Source organism: Drosophila pseudoobscura, chromosome X (assembly GCF_009870125.1).
Source record: "Drosophila pseudoobscura strain MV-25-SWS-2005 chromosome X, UCI_Dpse_MV25, whole genome shotgun sequence".
NCBI classification, from domain to species: domain Eukaryota; kingdom Metazoa; phylum Arthropoda; class Insecta; order Diptera; family Drosophilidae; genus Drosophila; species Drosophila pseudoobscura.
In genome coordinates this window covers 25,829,022-25,847,095 of record NC_046683.1, presented here as the reverse complement: position 1 = coordinate 25,847,095, position 18,074 = coordinate 25,829,022, and positions in this window count along the sequence as shown.

The following is an 18,074-nucleotide window of genomic DNA, read 5'->3' as shown; positions in this document are numbered from 1 at the left end:
TGCGACTTCAACTCCTACACCAACTCCAGCCGGGACACGAATACCGACACCGACTACAATTAAATTAGAATAATCAAACATGTACTTTAATCATAAGAAAATACTGGGAATACCGTAGAATAATATTAACTACCATGAATTTATGTTTTTACTAAGTATACTGTTCAGTTGCAGAAGTATGCTTAAGTAGTAGTTTATAATACCCGTCGGCATAACACAGTGACACCGTGACACAGTGTTCCATTTAACATGCAATATAATACCTCACGACAACACACTAGCCACTGCAGTGAGTTCTGCTGACAATGCACTCTCTCCGCAGAGTGCGAAGACAGCGGGGGCATTTGCAGACCATCAAAATGTCGCAATTGCCCAGGTAGCAGGTACATCATTAAATGGGCAAGTTCTGGGGAAAAAACTTGCCGCTTTGGTGGGAACACGGACAGTGGTTTTGGCACCACAGGCATGGTACAATGTGATTGCAATATCCGGTGGTGCGGGACCTCTGTTTACTGGACGTATCGAATTGGCCCGGCCAGAAGGTAGTTGGCACCTGCACATCCCGCGAAGTAAACATCTTGCGCTTCGGAGACTCAGCCAGCAGCTGTAGCACCATATAAATAGTAAGATGAGTAACGCCCATACATTTCACTGGTTATATGCAGCGATACCGGTTCTGATTTACTTTTGAAAATACATAAATTGATGATCCTGTTTTCACAAAACTCAAAATTGATCCGTTTTTAAACGGAAACATTTTCCTCGCCGAAGTAACAAACAGTTTTTTATACAACAAAACGAATCTTAATTTTAAAAGAAAACTCCCGCGACTCTACATTTATACCCGATATTCAGATCTGGGCGCTCGTAAAGACGGACTGAAGACTTGGCTCTTGATGCGGATCAAAAATTCCTTAATTAAAGTTTTAAAAAATATTGATAATTTAAAACAAATAGCTATCAGACAATATGCCAGACAAACGCTTAAAGCGGAATTAGTTAAAACTGAGAGGAGAGGGGTTTCAGTCAGAGCATTTTTCAGTCACAAATAAACCTTACATATGAGTGGTTGCGTTTTTCCTTTTCGGTACAAGAACTTCCCTTGCAACGGCAGCGAAATTCTGTCCAACACAGCCTGCATTGTTTAACATATTGATTCACTTTTGAACATATCAAGTCGCTCTTACTGGTGTCTCCACCCGACAATTTGTATCAATGTATTCTATGGCAAGATTCCATCGAGTCCGATGTTCAAGTCTACACATTAGACACCGTCACATACGTGACGAGGGCTTCATCATTTTTAGCGGTCCGCGCAATGCACCAGCTGGTCATCGACAAGGGTGAGTCCTACCCTCTTGGCTCAGCTGCTCTGCGTCAGGAGTTTTACGTGGATGACCTTATTTCGGGCGGTAATTCGGTCGCACAGGTCATGGACAAGATGCACCAAACATCAGCTTTACTGTTCCGTGGTAATTTTAAACTTAGGAAATGGTGCTTCAGTCACCAGGAAGTACTCGAGGAAATCCCTGAAGATGACATAGAGAAGTTCCTAAAGATGCATGATGGAAGCGACTTGGCAAAAACTTTCGGCTCAGCGTGGGACCCTGCTTCGGATCAGCTGCTTTTTGCCTTGTCCGCACTGTACACAAACTCAAAGCCCTCAAAGCGGTCGGTTTTATCTACGATTGCGCGTTTCTACGACCCTCTTGGATTGATAAATCCAGTTATTGTCAGGTGCAAAATCTTCCCTCAGCAGCTTTGAAGAGAAAATTTGGATTGGGATGAAGGCCTACCCTCAGCGTTGCACTCAACTTGAATGGACTCGAGAAACAGTTTGGCAAGCATTTCTGGGATCTCATTTCCTCGCTTCGTTCTTCGTTCTAGTGTATCTACAGAAGTTCACGGATTCTGTGATGCCAGCCTAGAAGCATATGGCGCTTGCGTATATGTCGTGTGGAGGGAGGCCCATTCTTCGAGCCACGTTTTGTGCTCAAATTCACGAATGGTGGCACTACAGACTATATCGATTCCTGGAATTAATTGGAGCCCATTTGCTTTGGAAAATCATGCAGAATGTAAAGGATTGCAAAGAAACCCGAGGATAAAGATTTCCATCTTTACAGGTCGGTTTTATTTTATTTATCTTGGATTATGGACGAGCCAGCTACCGACATAGCAACTTTGGAGCTGCTCACGTCTCCACATGCTGATCTCACGTCCGAATGCAAATTTGCAAAATTCGATCTTTCGCATGCGGCGCACATTCACCTACATGCGTAAATTTATACATCGTTTTAGGCATCCAGGACTCTACGTTTCTGATATTCGGCAAGGAACGCATCTTCTGATTCGACACATTCAAATGGTACATTTTTGGATGGATATAAAGGAGATTCGACGCAATGGTCAAGTCATTAAATCCAGTTCTATTAGTTAGCTCAACCCGTTCATCAATCATTCTGGACTACTTAGAGTTGGAAGTCGTCTTGGCAACTCATAGCTAGGATTTGACGCTCAGCAGCCATTTATTCTGCCAAAGCCACATTCCATTACTCACGAAAGAAAACTTCATGCCGAATCTCGCGCCCTGCTATCCAAAATTCAGCTGGAATATTGGCCCGTTGGAGGTATAAAAGCAGTCTCAAGAGTCGTCATGGTTGAACACATCATGGGAGAGCTACCTAAGGAACGTTTGGAATGATGTCGAGCTTTTGAAGTCACTGAAGTAGATTACTGTGGACCTTTTTTCTACCGATCAGAAATCAGCACGAGGCCTCCGATCAAGTGCTACATTAGCGTATTCGTCTGCTTCACTTATAAGGCTATACACATGGAGCTCGTTAAGGATGTGACCACCGCATCGTTTATATGCGCACTTCATCGTTTTACTTCCACTTGAGGAAGGCCAAGTCAAATTTGGTCGGAAAATGCGACAAATTTCGTTGGGAACAAGAATGATTTTCTGAGCGAACCGCATATGAAGGAGGTCCATAAATCCTGCTTGGCTGACTCGATCGACTGGCGTTTCATATCGCCACGCTCTCCGCAAAATAGCACCTGTACCGTACAGTTAGACCATATTTGCTTAGCTACGAAAGTGCCACCGCTTTCTCCAACTTCCGAAAACAGGCTCCGAGCGGTCCAGTAGCTAACAGCTACTACGCCGGATCTCCAGCACTCTAGAAAGGACTGCCGAAGCAGCTATCGGTGCAAGGTGTGTCACCGGAACTATCATACGTTGTTGCACCAGGACGATGGGCCGCACACGCGTTTCTCTCGACAGCTCTTGCGTCCCCCGAAAAACATCGCCCTCGGCAAATAATGCTCAGGGCTGTTAGCACCCCAGGCTGACAGCCTGTTATCGTTGCTGCTTACCGCGCTCAGTTAACAGCCAGTTACATCGCCGTCTGCCTCGCTCTCGCTCTCTCGGTTCTGTGAGCTCTTACGATTCGCACGTCGCTCACCGTTGTCTTAGGATGTAAGCTAGAATCAGTTACGTTTCCACTCCGGTTTCAACCGGCCGACATACCACATGAATCCCTACATATACGACATACATATATACATATTGGCCAACCTTCATTTCTTATGATGACGGAGTTGGAGTTATTCTATAATACCGACCTTTTCGTTGGCTAATTACGTTTCGATTCCACCCTCGTTACTATTGCTCCCGAAGAGGACCCATGGACGCCGCCCTGTCACACACCCTTCAAGACGATCGAAGCGAATTAAAACAGCGGAGAACATGCCGTGCGCTGAATAAAACCACCCGCCGGATCTTACCGGCACGTAAAAGAGGTACAGAGACGACTGGCCCCGCGCGCTCGAAGCCTCTTCGACAGCTGGTGGTGGGACCAGAGATATCGCACCCACCGCCGTTACCCAGGCGGACAGATCTTTGTCATCCTCTTCAGGTAACAAAGGGGAGGGTGTAACGAACTTAAAAGGACACGTCACAATCCTCGGGAACACGAACCCGAAACGGACGCTAAATGCGACTTCAACTCCGACACCAACTCCAGCCGGGACACGAATACCGACACCGACTACAATTAAATTAGAATAATCAAACATGTACTTTAATCATAAGAAAATACTGGGAATACCGTAGAATAATATTAACTACCATGAATTTATGTTTTTACTAAGTATACTGTTCAGTTGCAGAAGTATGCTTAAGTAATAGTTTATAATACCCGTCGGCATAACACAGTGACACCGTGACACAGTGTTCCATTTAACATGCAATATAATACCTCACGACAACACACTAGCCACTGCAGTGAGCTCTGCTGACAATGCACTCTCTCCGCAGAGTGCGAAGACAGCGGGGGCAGTTGCTGACCATCAAAATGTCGCAATTGCCCAGGTAGCAGGTACATCATTAAATGGGCAAGTTCTGGGGAAAAAACTTGCCGCTTTGGTGGGAACACGGATAGTGGTTTTGGCACCACAGGCATGGTACAATGTGATTGCAATATCCGGTGGTGCGGGACCTCTGTTTACTGGACGTATCGAATTGGCCCGGCCAGAAGGTAGTTGGCACCTGCACATCCCGCGAAGTAAACATCTTGCGCTTCGGAGACTCAGCCAGCAGCTGTAGCACCATATAAATAGTAAGATGAGTAACGCCCATACATTTCACTGGTTATATGCAGCGATACCGGTTCTGATTTACTTTTGAAAATACATAAATTGATGATCCTGTTTTCACAAAACTCAAAATTGATCCGTTTTTAAACGGAAACATTTTCCTCGCCGAAGTAACAAACAGTTTTTTATACAACAAAACGAATCTTAATTTTAAAAGAAAACTCCCGCGACTCTACATTTATACCCGATATTCAGATCTGGGCGCTCGTAAAGACGGACTGAAGACTTGGCTCTTGATGCGGATCAAAAATTCCTTAATTAAAGTTTTAAAAAATATTGATAATTTAAAACAAATAGCTATCAGACAATATGCCAGACAAACGCTTAAAGCGGAATTAGTTAAAACTGAGAGGAGAGGGGTTTCAGTCAGAGCATTTTTCAGTCACAAATAAACCTTACATATGAGTGGTTGCGTTTTTCCTTTTCGGTACAAGAACTTCCCTTGCAACGGCAGCGAAATTCTGTCCAACACAGCCTGCATTGTTTAACATATTGATTCACTTTTGAACATATCAAGTCGCTCTTACTGGTGTCTCCACCCGACAATTTGTATCAATGTATTCTATGGCAAGATTCCATCGAGTCCGATGTTCAAGTCTACACATTAGACACCGTCACATACGTGACGAGGGCTTCATCATTTTTAGCGGTCCGCGCAATGCACCAGCTGGTCATCGACAAGGGTGAGTCCTACCCTCTTGGCTCAGCTGCTCTGCGTCAGGAGTTTTACGTGGATGACCTTATTTCGGGCGGTAATTCGGTCGCACAGGTCATGGACAAGATGCACCAAACATCAGCTTTACTGTTCCGTGGTAATTTTAAACTTAGGAAATGGTGCTTCAGTCACCAGGAAGTACTCGAGGAAATCCCTGAAGATGACATAGAGAAGTTCCTAAAGATGCATGATGGAAGCGACTTGGCAAAAACTTTCGGCTCAGCGTGGGACCCTGCTTCGGATCAGCTGCTTTTTGCCTTGTCCGCACTGTACACAAACTCAAAGCCCTCAAAGCGGTCGGTTTTATCTACGATTGCGCGTTTCTACGACCCTCTTGGATTGATAAATCCAGTTATTGTCAGGTGCAAAATCTTCCCTCAGCAGCTTTGAAGAGAAAATTTGGATTGGGATGAAGGCCTACCCTCAGCGTTGCACTCAACTTGAATGGACTCGAGAAACAGTTTGGCAAGCATTTCTGGGATCTCATTTCCTCGCTTCGTTCTTCGTTCTAGTGTATCTACAGAAGTTCACGCATTCTGTGATGCCAGCCTAGAAGCATATGGCGCTTGCGTATATGTCGTGTGGAGGGAGGCCCATTCTTCGAGCCACGTTTTGTGCTCAAATTCACGAATGGTGGCACTACAGACTATATCGATTCCTGGAATTAATTGGAGCCCATTTGCTTTGGAAAATCATGCAGAATGTAAAGGATTGCAAAGAAACCCGAGGATAAAGATTTCCATCTTTACAGGTCGGTTTTATTTTATTTATCTTGGATTATGGACGAGCCAGCTACCGACATAGCAACTTTGGAGCTGCTCACGTCTCCACATGCTGATCTCACGTCCGAATGCAAATTTGCAAAATTCGATCTTTCGCATGCGGCGCACATTCACCTACATGCGTAAATTTATACATCGTTTTAGGCATCCAGGACTCTACGTTTCTGATATTCGGCAAGGAACGCATCTTCTGATTCGACACATTCAAATGGTACATTTTTGGATGGATATAAAGGAGATTCGACGCAATGGTCAAGTCATTAAATCCAGTTCTATTAGTTAGCTCAACCCGTTCATCAATCATTCTGGACTACTTAGAGTTGGAAGTCGTCTTGGCAACTCATAGCTAGGATTTGACGAAAGAAAACTTCATGCCGAATCTCGCGCCCTGCTATCCAAAATTCAGCTGGAATATTGGCCCGTTGGAGGTATAAAAGCAGTCTCAAGAGTCGTCATGGTTGAACACATCATGGGAGAGCTACCTAAGGAACGTTTGGAATGATGTCGAGCTTTTGAAGTCACTGAAGTAGATTACTGTGGACCTTTTTTCTACCGATCAGAAATCAGCACGAGGCCTCCGATCAAGTGCTACATTAGCGTATTCGTCTGCTTCACTTATAAGGCTATACACATGGAGCTCGTTAAGGATGTGACCACCGCATCGTTTATATGCGCACTTCATCGTTTTACTTCCACTTGAGGAAGGCCAAGTCAAATTTGGTCGGAAAATGCGACAAATTTCGTTGGGAACAAGAATGATTTTCTGAGCGAACCGCATATGAAGGAGGTCCATAAATCCTGCTTGGCTGACTCGATCGACTGGCGTTTCATATCGCCACGCTCTCCGCAAAATAGCACCTGTACCGTACAGTTAGACCATATTTGCTTAGCTACGAAAGTGCCACCGCTTTCTCCAACTTCCGAAAACAGGCTCCGAGCGGTCCAGTAGCTAACAGCTACTACGCCGGATCTCCAGCACTCTAGAAAGGACTGCCGAAGCAGCTATCGGTGCAAGGTGTGTCACCGGAACTATCATACGTTGTTGCACCAGGACGATGGGCCGCACACGCGTTTCTCTCGACAGCTCTTGCGTCCCCCGAAAAACATCGCCCTCGGCAAATAATGCTCAGGGCTGTTAGCACCCCAGGCTGACAGCCTGTTATCGTTGCTGCTTACCGCGCTCAGTTAACAGCCAGTTACATCGCCGTCTGCCTCGCTCTCGCTCTCTCGGTTCTGTGAGCTCTTACGATTCGCACGTCGCTCACCGTTGTCTTAGGATGTAAGCTAGAATCAGTTACGTTTCCACTCCGGTTTCAACCGGCCGACATACCACATGAATCCCTACATATACGACATACATATATACATATTGGCCAACCTTCATTTCTTATGATGACGGAGTTGGAGTTATTCTATAATACCGACCTTTTCGTTGGCTAATTACGTTTCGATTCCACCCTCGTTACTATTGCTCCCGAAGAGGACCCATGGACGCCGCCCTGTCACACACCCTTCAAGACGATCGAAGCGAATTAAAACAGCGGAGAACATGCCGTGCGCTGAATAAAACCACCCGCCGGATCTTACCGGCACGTAAAAGAGGTACAGAGACGACTGGCCCCGCGCGCTCGAAGCCTCTTCGACAGCTGGTGGTGGGACCAGAGATATCGCACCCACCGCCGTTACCCAGGCGGACAGATCTTTGTCATCCTCTTCAGGTAACAAAGGGGAGGGTGTAACGAACTTAAAAGGACACGTCACAATCCTCGGGAACACGAACCCGAAATGGACGCTAAATGCGACTTCAACTCCGACACCAACTCCAGCCGGGACACGAATACCGACACCGACTACAATTAAATTAGAATAATCAAACATGTACTTTAATCATAAGAAAATACTGGGAATACCGTAGAATAATATTAACTACCATGAATTTATGTTTTTACTAAGTATACTGTTCAGTTGCAGAAGTATGCTTAAGTAATAGTTTATAATACCCGTCGGCATAACACAGTGACACCGTGACACAGTGTTCCATTTAACATGCAATATAATACCTCACGACAACACACTAGCCACTGCAGTGAGCTCTGCTGACAATGCACTCTCTCCGCAGAGTGCGAAGACAGCGGGGGCAGTTGCTGACCATCAAAATGTCGCAATTGCCCAGGTAGCAGGTACATCATTAAATGGGCAAGTTCTGGGGAAAAAACTTGCCGCTTTGGTGGGAACACGGATAGTGGTTTTGGCACCACAGGCATGGTACAATGTGATTGCAATATCCGGTGGTGCGGGACCTCTGTTTACTGGACGTATCGAATTGGCCCGGCCAGAAGGTAGTTGGCACCTGCACATCCCGCGAAGTAAACATCTTGCGCTTCGGAGACTCAGCCAGCAGCTGTAGCACCATATAAATAGTAAGATGAGTAACGCCCATACATTTCACTGGTTATATGCAGCGATACCGGTTCTGATTTACTTTTGAAAATACATAAATTGATGATCCTGTTTTCACAAAACTCAAAATTGATCCGTTTTTAAACGGAAACATTTTCCTCGCCGAAGTAACAAACAGTTTTTTATACAACAAAACGAATCTTAATTTTAAAAGAAAACTCCCGCGACTCTACATTTATACCCGATATTCAGATCTGGGCGCTCGTAAAGACGGACTGAAGACTTGGCTCTTGATGCGGATCAAAAATTCCTTAATTAAAGTTTTAAAAAATATTGATAATTTAAAACAAATAGCTATCAGACAATATGCCAGACAAACGCTTAAAGCGGAATTAGTTAAAACTGAGAGGAGAGGGGTTTCAGTCAGAGCATTTTTCAGTCACAAATAAACCTTACATATGAGTGGTTGCGTTTTTCCTTTTCGGTACAAGAACTTCCCTTGCAACGGCAGCGAAATTCTGTCCAACACAGCCTGCATTGTTTAACATATTGATTCACTTTTGAACATATCAAGTCGCTCTTACTGGTGTCTCCACCCGACAATTTGTATCAATGTATTCTATGGCAAGATTCCATCGAGTCCGATGTTCAAGTCTACACATTAGACACCGTCACATACGTGACGAGGGCTTCATCATTTTTAGCGGTCCGCGCAATGCACCAGCTGGTCATCGACAAGGGTGAGTCCTACCCTCTTGGCTCAGCTGCTCTGCGTGAGGAGTTTTACGTGGATGACCTTATTTCGGGCGGTAATTCGGTCGCACAGGTCATGGACAAGATGCACCAAACATCAGCTTTACTGTTCCGTGGTAATTTTAAACTTAGGAAATGGTGCTTCAGTCACCAGGAAGTACTCGAGGAAATCCCTGAAGATGACATAGAGAAGTTCCTAAAGATGCATGATGGAAGCGACTTGGCAAAAACTTTCGGCTCAGCGTGGGACCCTGCTTCGGATCAGCTGCTTTTTGCCTTGTCCGCACTGTACACAAACTCAAAGCCCTCAAAGCGGTCGGTTTTATCTACGATTGCGCGTTTCTACGACCCTCTTGGATTGATAAATCCAGTTATTGTCAGGTGCAAAATCTTCCCTCAGCAGCTTTGAAGAGAAAATTTGGATTGGGATGAAGGCCTACCCTCAGCGTTGCACTCAACTTGAATGGACTCGAGAAACAGTTTGGCAAGCATTTCTGGGATCTCATTTCCTCGCTTCGTTCTTCGTTCTAGTGTATCTACAGAAGTTCACGGATTCTGTGATGCCAGCTTAGAAGCATATGGCGCTTGCGTATATGTCGTGTGGAGGGAGGCCCATTCTTCGAGCCACGTTTTGTGCTCAAATTCACGAATGGTGGCACTACAGACTATATCGATTCCTGGAATTAATTGGAGCCCATTTACTTTGGAAAATCATGCAGAATGTAAAGGATTGCAAAGAAAACCGAGGATAAAGATTTCCATCTTTACAAGTCGGTTTTATTTTATTTATCTTGGATTATGGACGAGCCAGCTACCGACATAGCAACTTTGGAGCTGCTCACGTCTCCACATGCTGATCTCACGTCCGAATGCAAATTTGCAAAATTCGATCTTTCGCATGCGGCGCACATTCACCTACATGCGTAAATTTATACATCGTTTTAGGCATCCAGGACTCTACGTTTCTGATATTCGGCAAGGAACGCATCTTCTGATTCGACACATTCAAATGGGACATTTTTGGATGGATATAAAGGAGATTCGACGCAATGGTCAAGTCATTAAATCCAGTTCTATTAGTTAGCTCAGCCCGTTCATCAATCATTCTGGACTACTTAGAGTTGGAAGTCGTCTTGGCAACTCATAGCTAGGATTTGACGCTCAGCAGCCATTTATTCTGCCAAAGCCACATTCCATTACTCACGAAAGAAACCTTCATGCCGAATCTCGCGCCCTGCTATCCAAAATTCAGCTGGAATATTGGCCCGTTGGAGGTATAAAAGCAGTCTCAAGAGTCGTCATGGTTGAACACATCATGGGAGAGCTACCTAAGGAACGTTTGGAATGATGTCGAGCTTTTGAAGTCACTGAAGTAGATTACTGTGGACCTTTTTTCTACCGATCAGAAATCAGCACGAGGCCTCCGATCAAGTGCTACATTAGCGTATTCGTCTGCTTCACTTATAAGGCTATACACATGGAGCTCGTTAAGGATGTGACCACCGCATCGTTTATATGCGCACTTCATCGTTTTACTTCCACTTGAGGAAGGCCAAGTCAAATTTGGTCGGAAAATGCGACAAATTTCGTTGGGAACAAGAATGATTTTCTGAGCGAACCGCATATGAAGGAGGTCCATAAATCCTGCTTGGCTGACTCGATCGACTGGCGTTTCATATCGCCACGCTCTCCGCAAAATAACACCTGTACCGTACAGTTAGACCATATTTGCTTAGCTACGAAAGTGCCACCGCTTTCTCCAACTTCCGAAAACAGGCTCCGAGCGGTCCAGTAGCTAACAGCTACTACGCCGGATCTCCAGCACTCTAGAAAGGACTGCCGAAGCAGCTATCGGTGCAAGGTGTGTCACCGGAACTATCATACGTTGTTGCACCAGGACGATGGGCCGCACACGCGTTTCTCTCGACAGCTCTTGCGTCCCCCGAAAAACATCGCCCTCGGCAAATAATGATCAGGGCTGTTATCACCCCAGGCTGACAGCCTGTTATCGTTGCTGCTTACCGCGCTCAGTTAACAGCCAGTTACATCGCCGTCTGCCTCGCTCTCGCTCTCTCGGTTCTGTGAGCTCTTACGATTCGCACGTCGCTCACCGTTGTCTTAGGATGTAAGCTAGAATCAGTTACGTTTCCACTCCGGTTTCAACCGGCCGACATACCACATGAATCCCTACATATACGACATACATATATACATATTGGCCAACCTTCATTTCTTATGATGACGGAGTTGGAGTTCTTCTATAATACCGACCTTTTCGTTGGCTAATTACGTTTCGATTCCACCCTCGTTACTATTGCTCCCGAAGAGGACCCATGGACGCCGCCCTGTCACACACCCTTCAAGACGATCGAAGCGAATTAAAACAGCGGAGAACATGCCGTGCGCTGAATAAAACCACCCACCGGATCTTACCGGCACGTAAAAGAGGTACAGAGACGACTGGCCCCGCGCGCTCGAAGCCTCTTCGACAGCTGGTGGTGGGACCAGAGATATCGCACCCACCGCCGTTACCCAGGCGGACAGATCTTTGTCATCCTCTTCAGGTAACAAAGGGGAGGGTGTAACGAACTTAAAAGGACACGTCACAATCCTCGGGAACACGAACCCGAAACCGACGCTAAATGCGACTTCAACTCCGACACCAACTCCAGCCGGGACACGAATACCGACACCGACTACAATTAAATTAGAATAATCAAACATGTACTTTAATCATAAGAAAATACTGGGAATACCGTAGAATAATATTAACTACCATGAATTTATGTTTTTACTAAGTATACTGTTCAGTTGCAGAAGTATGCTTAAGTAATAGTTTATAATACCCGTCGGCATAACACAGTGACACCGTGACACAGTGTTCCATTTAGGGAGTTTGAGTTTGAGTTTCCAAGTGCGGTCGTGTTTGCAAGCGAGCTCCGTGTTTTCTACAAACAAAATCCGTATCACGCCAGGAATCAAAACAGAAGACGGTTCAAGTCAGGCTTTCAGCGTCCCGTACTCACTGCGCATGGTGGCTGGCGGCGGAGACTTCCCAGTTGGTTGCAGGGGCAAACGCAGACGAGCAGATAGGCCCGGGGGGGTGATCGTTGGTTTTGGCGCATTTCTCCATCCATCGTGTTGGTGGTAGGAAAAATAAAAACAACTTTCACTCAAATCGCTTCACTTGCCTCGATTTGTATTCACGGATCAGCTGATCGAGCAGAGGTGCTTACAGCCAGGAGTTGCCGGAAAGCGTAGGACAGTCATAGGGTTGCCAGATCGGCCAACCAGTTTGAAAGTTGAGCGCCAACCGGAAAATTGCGCGGGCCCCAAATTTTAAATTTTAAATTTTAAATTTCAAATTTCAAATCGAGTATTTGGCAAGTACAAACAGGAAGAATGGAGGAGGAGGAAAAGCGGGTCTTTGAGAGGAGAACTAGCCTGCAGCGCTCCCCACCACAGTGGCAGACGCCCCGAGGCATTTGGCCCAGGGAGCAGGCAGTTGAGAAGCCGGCCCAGCTAAGCCTTGGTACCGGAACTCCACTTAAGGCGCCCCTTAGAGTGCTGCCAGCACTGACTGTGTCTGCACCAGTAGAAGTCCCTGTCAATCCCTTTGACTTCAGCAGTGCTTCCACAGACAAAAGCGGCACAGGGCCAAAGGCCGAAGGAGATCTGCGGGCGATCCTGGCTTCGCTGGTAGAAAAGTCGACGGAATTGTCGAAGATGCTGAGGGACGCCCGTTATCTCAACAAAGAGATGAAAGAGTTGGCGCAGAACGTGGTGAGGATGCAAAAGTCCGCGCTTCACAGCTACGACGCGAAGTTTCAGAGGAAGGAGAGGGTGGAGCGGCGGGATCAGGAGACGCAGTGCTCCCCTCAACACGATGCGCCGAAAAGGAAGCTGGACAAGCCGACGAGGAGCTCGCCGAAGCGGAGAATCAATATGAGTGGCCATCCCTCGTTGCAGTCCCACGAACAACCGGCAAGGAAGACCGAATCAGCTGCACCTACCGAAGGTGAATGGGAGAAGGTGAAGAGCAGAGCGCACGTCCGGAAGCCTAGGCCCCGTCCGGATGTTATTATCATCGAGCCGAAAGGGGAAATGACTTACGCGGAGATCCTTAACCTCGTCACCCGCAACCAGAGCGAGAAAATGAAGAAGGTAGGCGAGAGTGTGAGCAGAGTGAAGCGAACAGCCAAAGGTGCTCTTCTATTGGAGCTCAAAGACGCCTCGAAGGAGACCGCGCAGCTGCTTCGCGAGGATATAGGCACTGTCCTAGGAGGCAAGGCGGAGGCGCGAGCACTCACCCAGCAGACGAGGCTAGAGATGCTCGACTTGGATGAGATGGCTACCTCGGAGGACGTGAGGAAGGCCTTCAGCGATCAAATGGGGATTACACTCGATGTGGACGCCATTAAGAGTTTGCGCCCAGGCTTTGGTGGTACCCAGCGGGCTATTATTTGCTTGCCGGCGACCCTTGCGACGAAGGCGATATCCGTTGGTAAGGTTAAAGTGGCATGGTCCGTCTGCCGCATACGGGAGCGAAATCTGCCGTTAAAGTGCTTCAGGTGTCTTGAGATCGGCCACGTTGCACTTAATTGCAAAAGCTCTGTAGACAGAAGCGGGTGGTGCTTCCGCTGTGGGTCTGAGGAGCACAAGATAAGCGACTGCCACAATGAGGCAAAATGCTTCCTTTGTGTCGGAAAGGGTAAGCCCCACTCACACGTAGCCGGTAGCCACAGGTGCCCCATGGCACCCAAAGAGAAGGCAAGTCAATACGCTGGACATGGTTAGGTTTTACCAAATAAACCTAAACCATTGCGAGGCTGCCACAGATCTGCTCGCTCAGTCCGTGCGTGACATGAGAACGGACGTTGCAATAATTAGCGAACCATACATTTCCCCCGAGGATGGATTCTGGGTCCAAAGCTCCTCAGGAAAAGCAGCAATATGGGCTTGCGGTAAGCCTCCTCTGCGGCCTTCAGCGTGCGCTGTGTTCCGACATTTCGTCAGGGCAAAACTGGGGAACTTATGGATTTATAGCTGCTATCTCCCCCCAAGCTTGAGCCGTCATAGCTTCGCTGCAGCGATGGACGAATTGGCCGACGACGCCAGGCACCACACACCAAATGTGATTGCTGGCGACTTCAATGCTTGGGCCCAGGAGTGGGGCAGCGACATCTCCAGAAGCAGCAGCTCGGACGCCATATACAAGGGACACGCACTGCTTGAGGCCTTCGCTGCGTTGGACGTAGCATTGCTGAATCAGGGGACCGCGAATACCTTCAACAGGGGTGGCTCTGGGTCAGTCATCGACCTTACATTCGCCTCTAGTAGCCTTTCCCCTCTGTCCACCTGGCGCCTGGGGAACCACTATACGGCCAGCGACCACGAGGCAGTGGTGTTCTCGATAGGCGGAGATGGTGGTTGCAGACTGACCAGGGCAACGCAGACAAGCCGGAGAGCAGCCTACAATCCCGAATCAATGCGGATTCCAAGGTTCTTGGAGGCACTGAGGAATATGGAGGTCGGAGGCTCAGCTCAACAGATAGTCAACCAGCTACTGGAGTCCCTACTGCTCGCATGCGATGCCAGTATGGGTCGCAAGAGGCCATTCAAGGGTAAGCAATCGCCGACCTATTGGTGGAATGACGAGATCCAGGAGGCCAGACGCACTTGCCTGTCAGCTAGAAGGCGATATCAACGGGCTCGCAGAAGGAGTGGCACTAGCTGGCCAAGGCTACAGGCGGAGTACTGCGGAGCTAAAGACCGCCATCAAGGAGAGCAAGAGGGAGTGCTTCCTGCAGCTTTGCGACTCAGCCGAGAAGGATCCGTGGGGACGTGCCTACAAGACGGTAATGAAGCGAATTCATGGCAGCAACGCGGGGTCGCCGTCTGACCCAGACCAGTTGCGGACGATTGTTGAGGCATTGTTCCCATCCAGGACTCACGGTCTGGCCAACAGTGCCGTCGCAAACCAGCCTGCATATTCGGTCGAACCGGTTACGGAGGACGAAATCGTCGCCCTGGCCCAGAGCTTAAAGGCCAAGAAGGCCCCAGGCCCTGATGGAATCCCCAACCGTGCGGTAAAACTGGCGATGGCACACAACCCGCACGAGTTTGCTAAGGCATTCACGCAGTGCCTGCGGGAAGGACTATTTCCGCCGCAGTGGAAGTTGCAACACCTGGTGCTCTTGCCAAAGCCAGGAAAGCCGCCGGACGCCTCCTCGTTTCGACCGATTTGCTTAATCGACTCGCTGGGGAAGACTCTGGAACAGGTAATACGTAGAAGACTGGACAACGCCGTCGAGGATGCTGGGGGACTTTCACCAAACCAATACGGCTTCAGGAGTGGGAGGTCAACGGTGGACGCCATAGGCAGAGTAGTTGACATAGCCTCCAAGGCAGTGGAGGGAACTCGATGGAAGGGCGGCAAGAAGGAACACTGCCTGATTGTCACCCTAGACATCAGGAACGCCTTCAATACGGTGAAGTGGGAGTGCATCCTGGATTCACTTAACCGGCGCGGTGTACCCCCATACCTTCAGGCAATCGTAAGGAGCTACTTTGAGGCGAGACTGCTGGAGTATAATACGGAGGCCGGCGCGCAGACTCACGGCATAACGGCAGGCGTTCCCCAAGGATCAGTGATGGGTCCCCTATTATGGAACATTGCCTACATTGCAGACTGGCTCCGCTCTGCGGGACTAGAGCTAGCCGCTCATAAAACCGAGGCAGTATTGGTGAGCACCCGTTCGACTGTGGAGACCGCTCACATCAGGGTTGGCGACCAGAGACTATCGTCGAAACGAGCCATTCGGTATCTGGGCGTGATGATCGACACCAGGCTCAGTTTCCGTGAACACCTATGCTACGTCCAGGAGAAAGCGGCAAACACGAGTCGGGCGCTGTTCCGAATACTGCTGAACACCCGTGGCCCGAAGCAGGAGAGGAGGATTCTGCTGACCAGTGTAGTCCGCTCAGCCATGACCTACGCAGCAGACGTATGGGCGGATGGAATTAAAGTTGCCAGCTACGCTAGGGGCGTAAAAGCCACTCATCGACTCTGCGCGCTCCGGATCTGCTGCGGCTTTCGGACCATATCCGACGACGCTGCCCTAGTCCTGGCGGGTGTCCTTCCAATTGACCTTCTGGTTCTTGACGAGAGGGCCGTGGCCGAAGCCATCCGGGCCGGCGCGGCAAGGAGAGACGCGCGCAAGCAGGCCCGTGAAGGAAGCCTCAGAGCATGGCAAAGCCGCTGGGACGGCTCCGATAAAGGACGGTGGACACACCGCCTGATTACGGATGTCCGATATTGGATCGGCAGGCGACACGGTGTGGTCAATTTCCATTCCACACAGCTTCTGAGCGGACACGGCTGCTTCAGCCATTACCTTTGGAGGTTCGGCCACGAGGACTCGCCGAACTGCTCGTGGTGCGGCGACGCCACTGAAGACGCTGAGCACATCATTTTTCAATGTGGGCGCTTCTCACTTATTAGGGAGGAGTTGTGGCGAGCCGCCGGCGGGCAGCTCACGCCGAACAACCTGATCGAGGCGATTGTGGAAGACCCCATGGTATGGTCGGCCTGGAGCAACTTTGAGCAGCTGCGTAGGTGCGAGCGCCGAAGGAACGAGAGTGGCTAGGAGGAACCATGGTCCCTGCGAAGCAATGCTTTGCGGCCGTCCCGCAGAGATCCGGAACTTCCTGCCGGTCTTTCCAACTCAATACAGCTCCCTGTCTAGCTTTAGTTAAGTCCCAGGCTTATAAAAATTTTATAAAATTAAGAGTTAATACAGAATAAAAAAAAAAAAAACACAGTGTTCCATTTAACATGCAATATAATACCTCACGACAACACACTAGCCACTGCAGTGAGTTCTGCTGACAATGCACTCTCTCCGCAGAGTGCGAAGACAGCGGGGGCAGTTGCTGACCATCAAAATGTCGCAATTGCCCAGGTAGCAGGTACATCATTAAATGGGCAAGTTCTGGGGAAAAAACTTGCCGCTTTGGTGGGAACACGGACAGTGGTTTTGGCACCACAGGCATGGTACAATGTGATTGCAATATCCGGTGGTGCGGGACCTCTGTTTACTGGACGTATCGAATTGGCCCGGCCAGAAGGTAGTTGGCACCTGCACATCCCGCGAAGTAAACATCTTGCGCTTCGGAGACTCAGCCAGCAGCTGTAGCACCATATAAATAGTAAGATGAGTAACGCCCATACATTTCACTGGTTATATGCAGCGATACCGGTTCTGATTTACTTTTGAAAATACATAAATTGATGATCCTGTTTTCACAAAACTCAAAATTGATCCGTTTTTAAACGGAAACATTTTCCTCGCCGAAGTAACAAACAGTTTTTTATACAACAAAACGAATCTTAATTTTAAAAGAAAACTCCCGCGACTCTACATTTATACCCGATATTCAGATCTGGGCGCTCGTAAAGACGGACTGAAGACTTGGCTCTTGATGCGGATCAAAAATTCCTTAATTAAAGTTTTAAAAAATATTGATAATTTAAAACAAATAGCTATCAGACAATATGCCAGACAAACGCTTAAAGCGGAATTAGTTAAAACTGAGAGGAGAGGGGTTTCAGTCAGAGCATTTTTCAGTCACAAATAAACCTTACATATGAGTGGTTGCGTTTTTCCTTTTCGGTACAAGAACTTCCCTTGCAACGGCAGCGAAATTCTGTCCAACACAGCCTGCATTGTTTAACATATTGATTCACTTTTGAACATATCAAG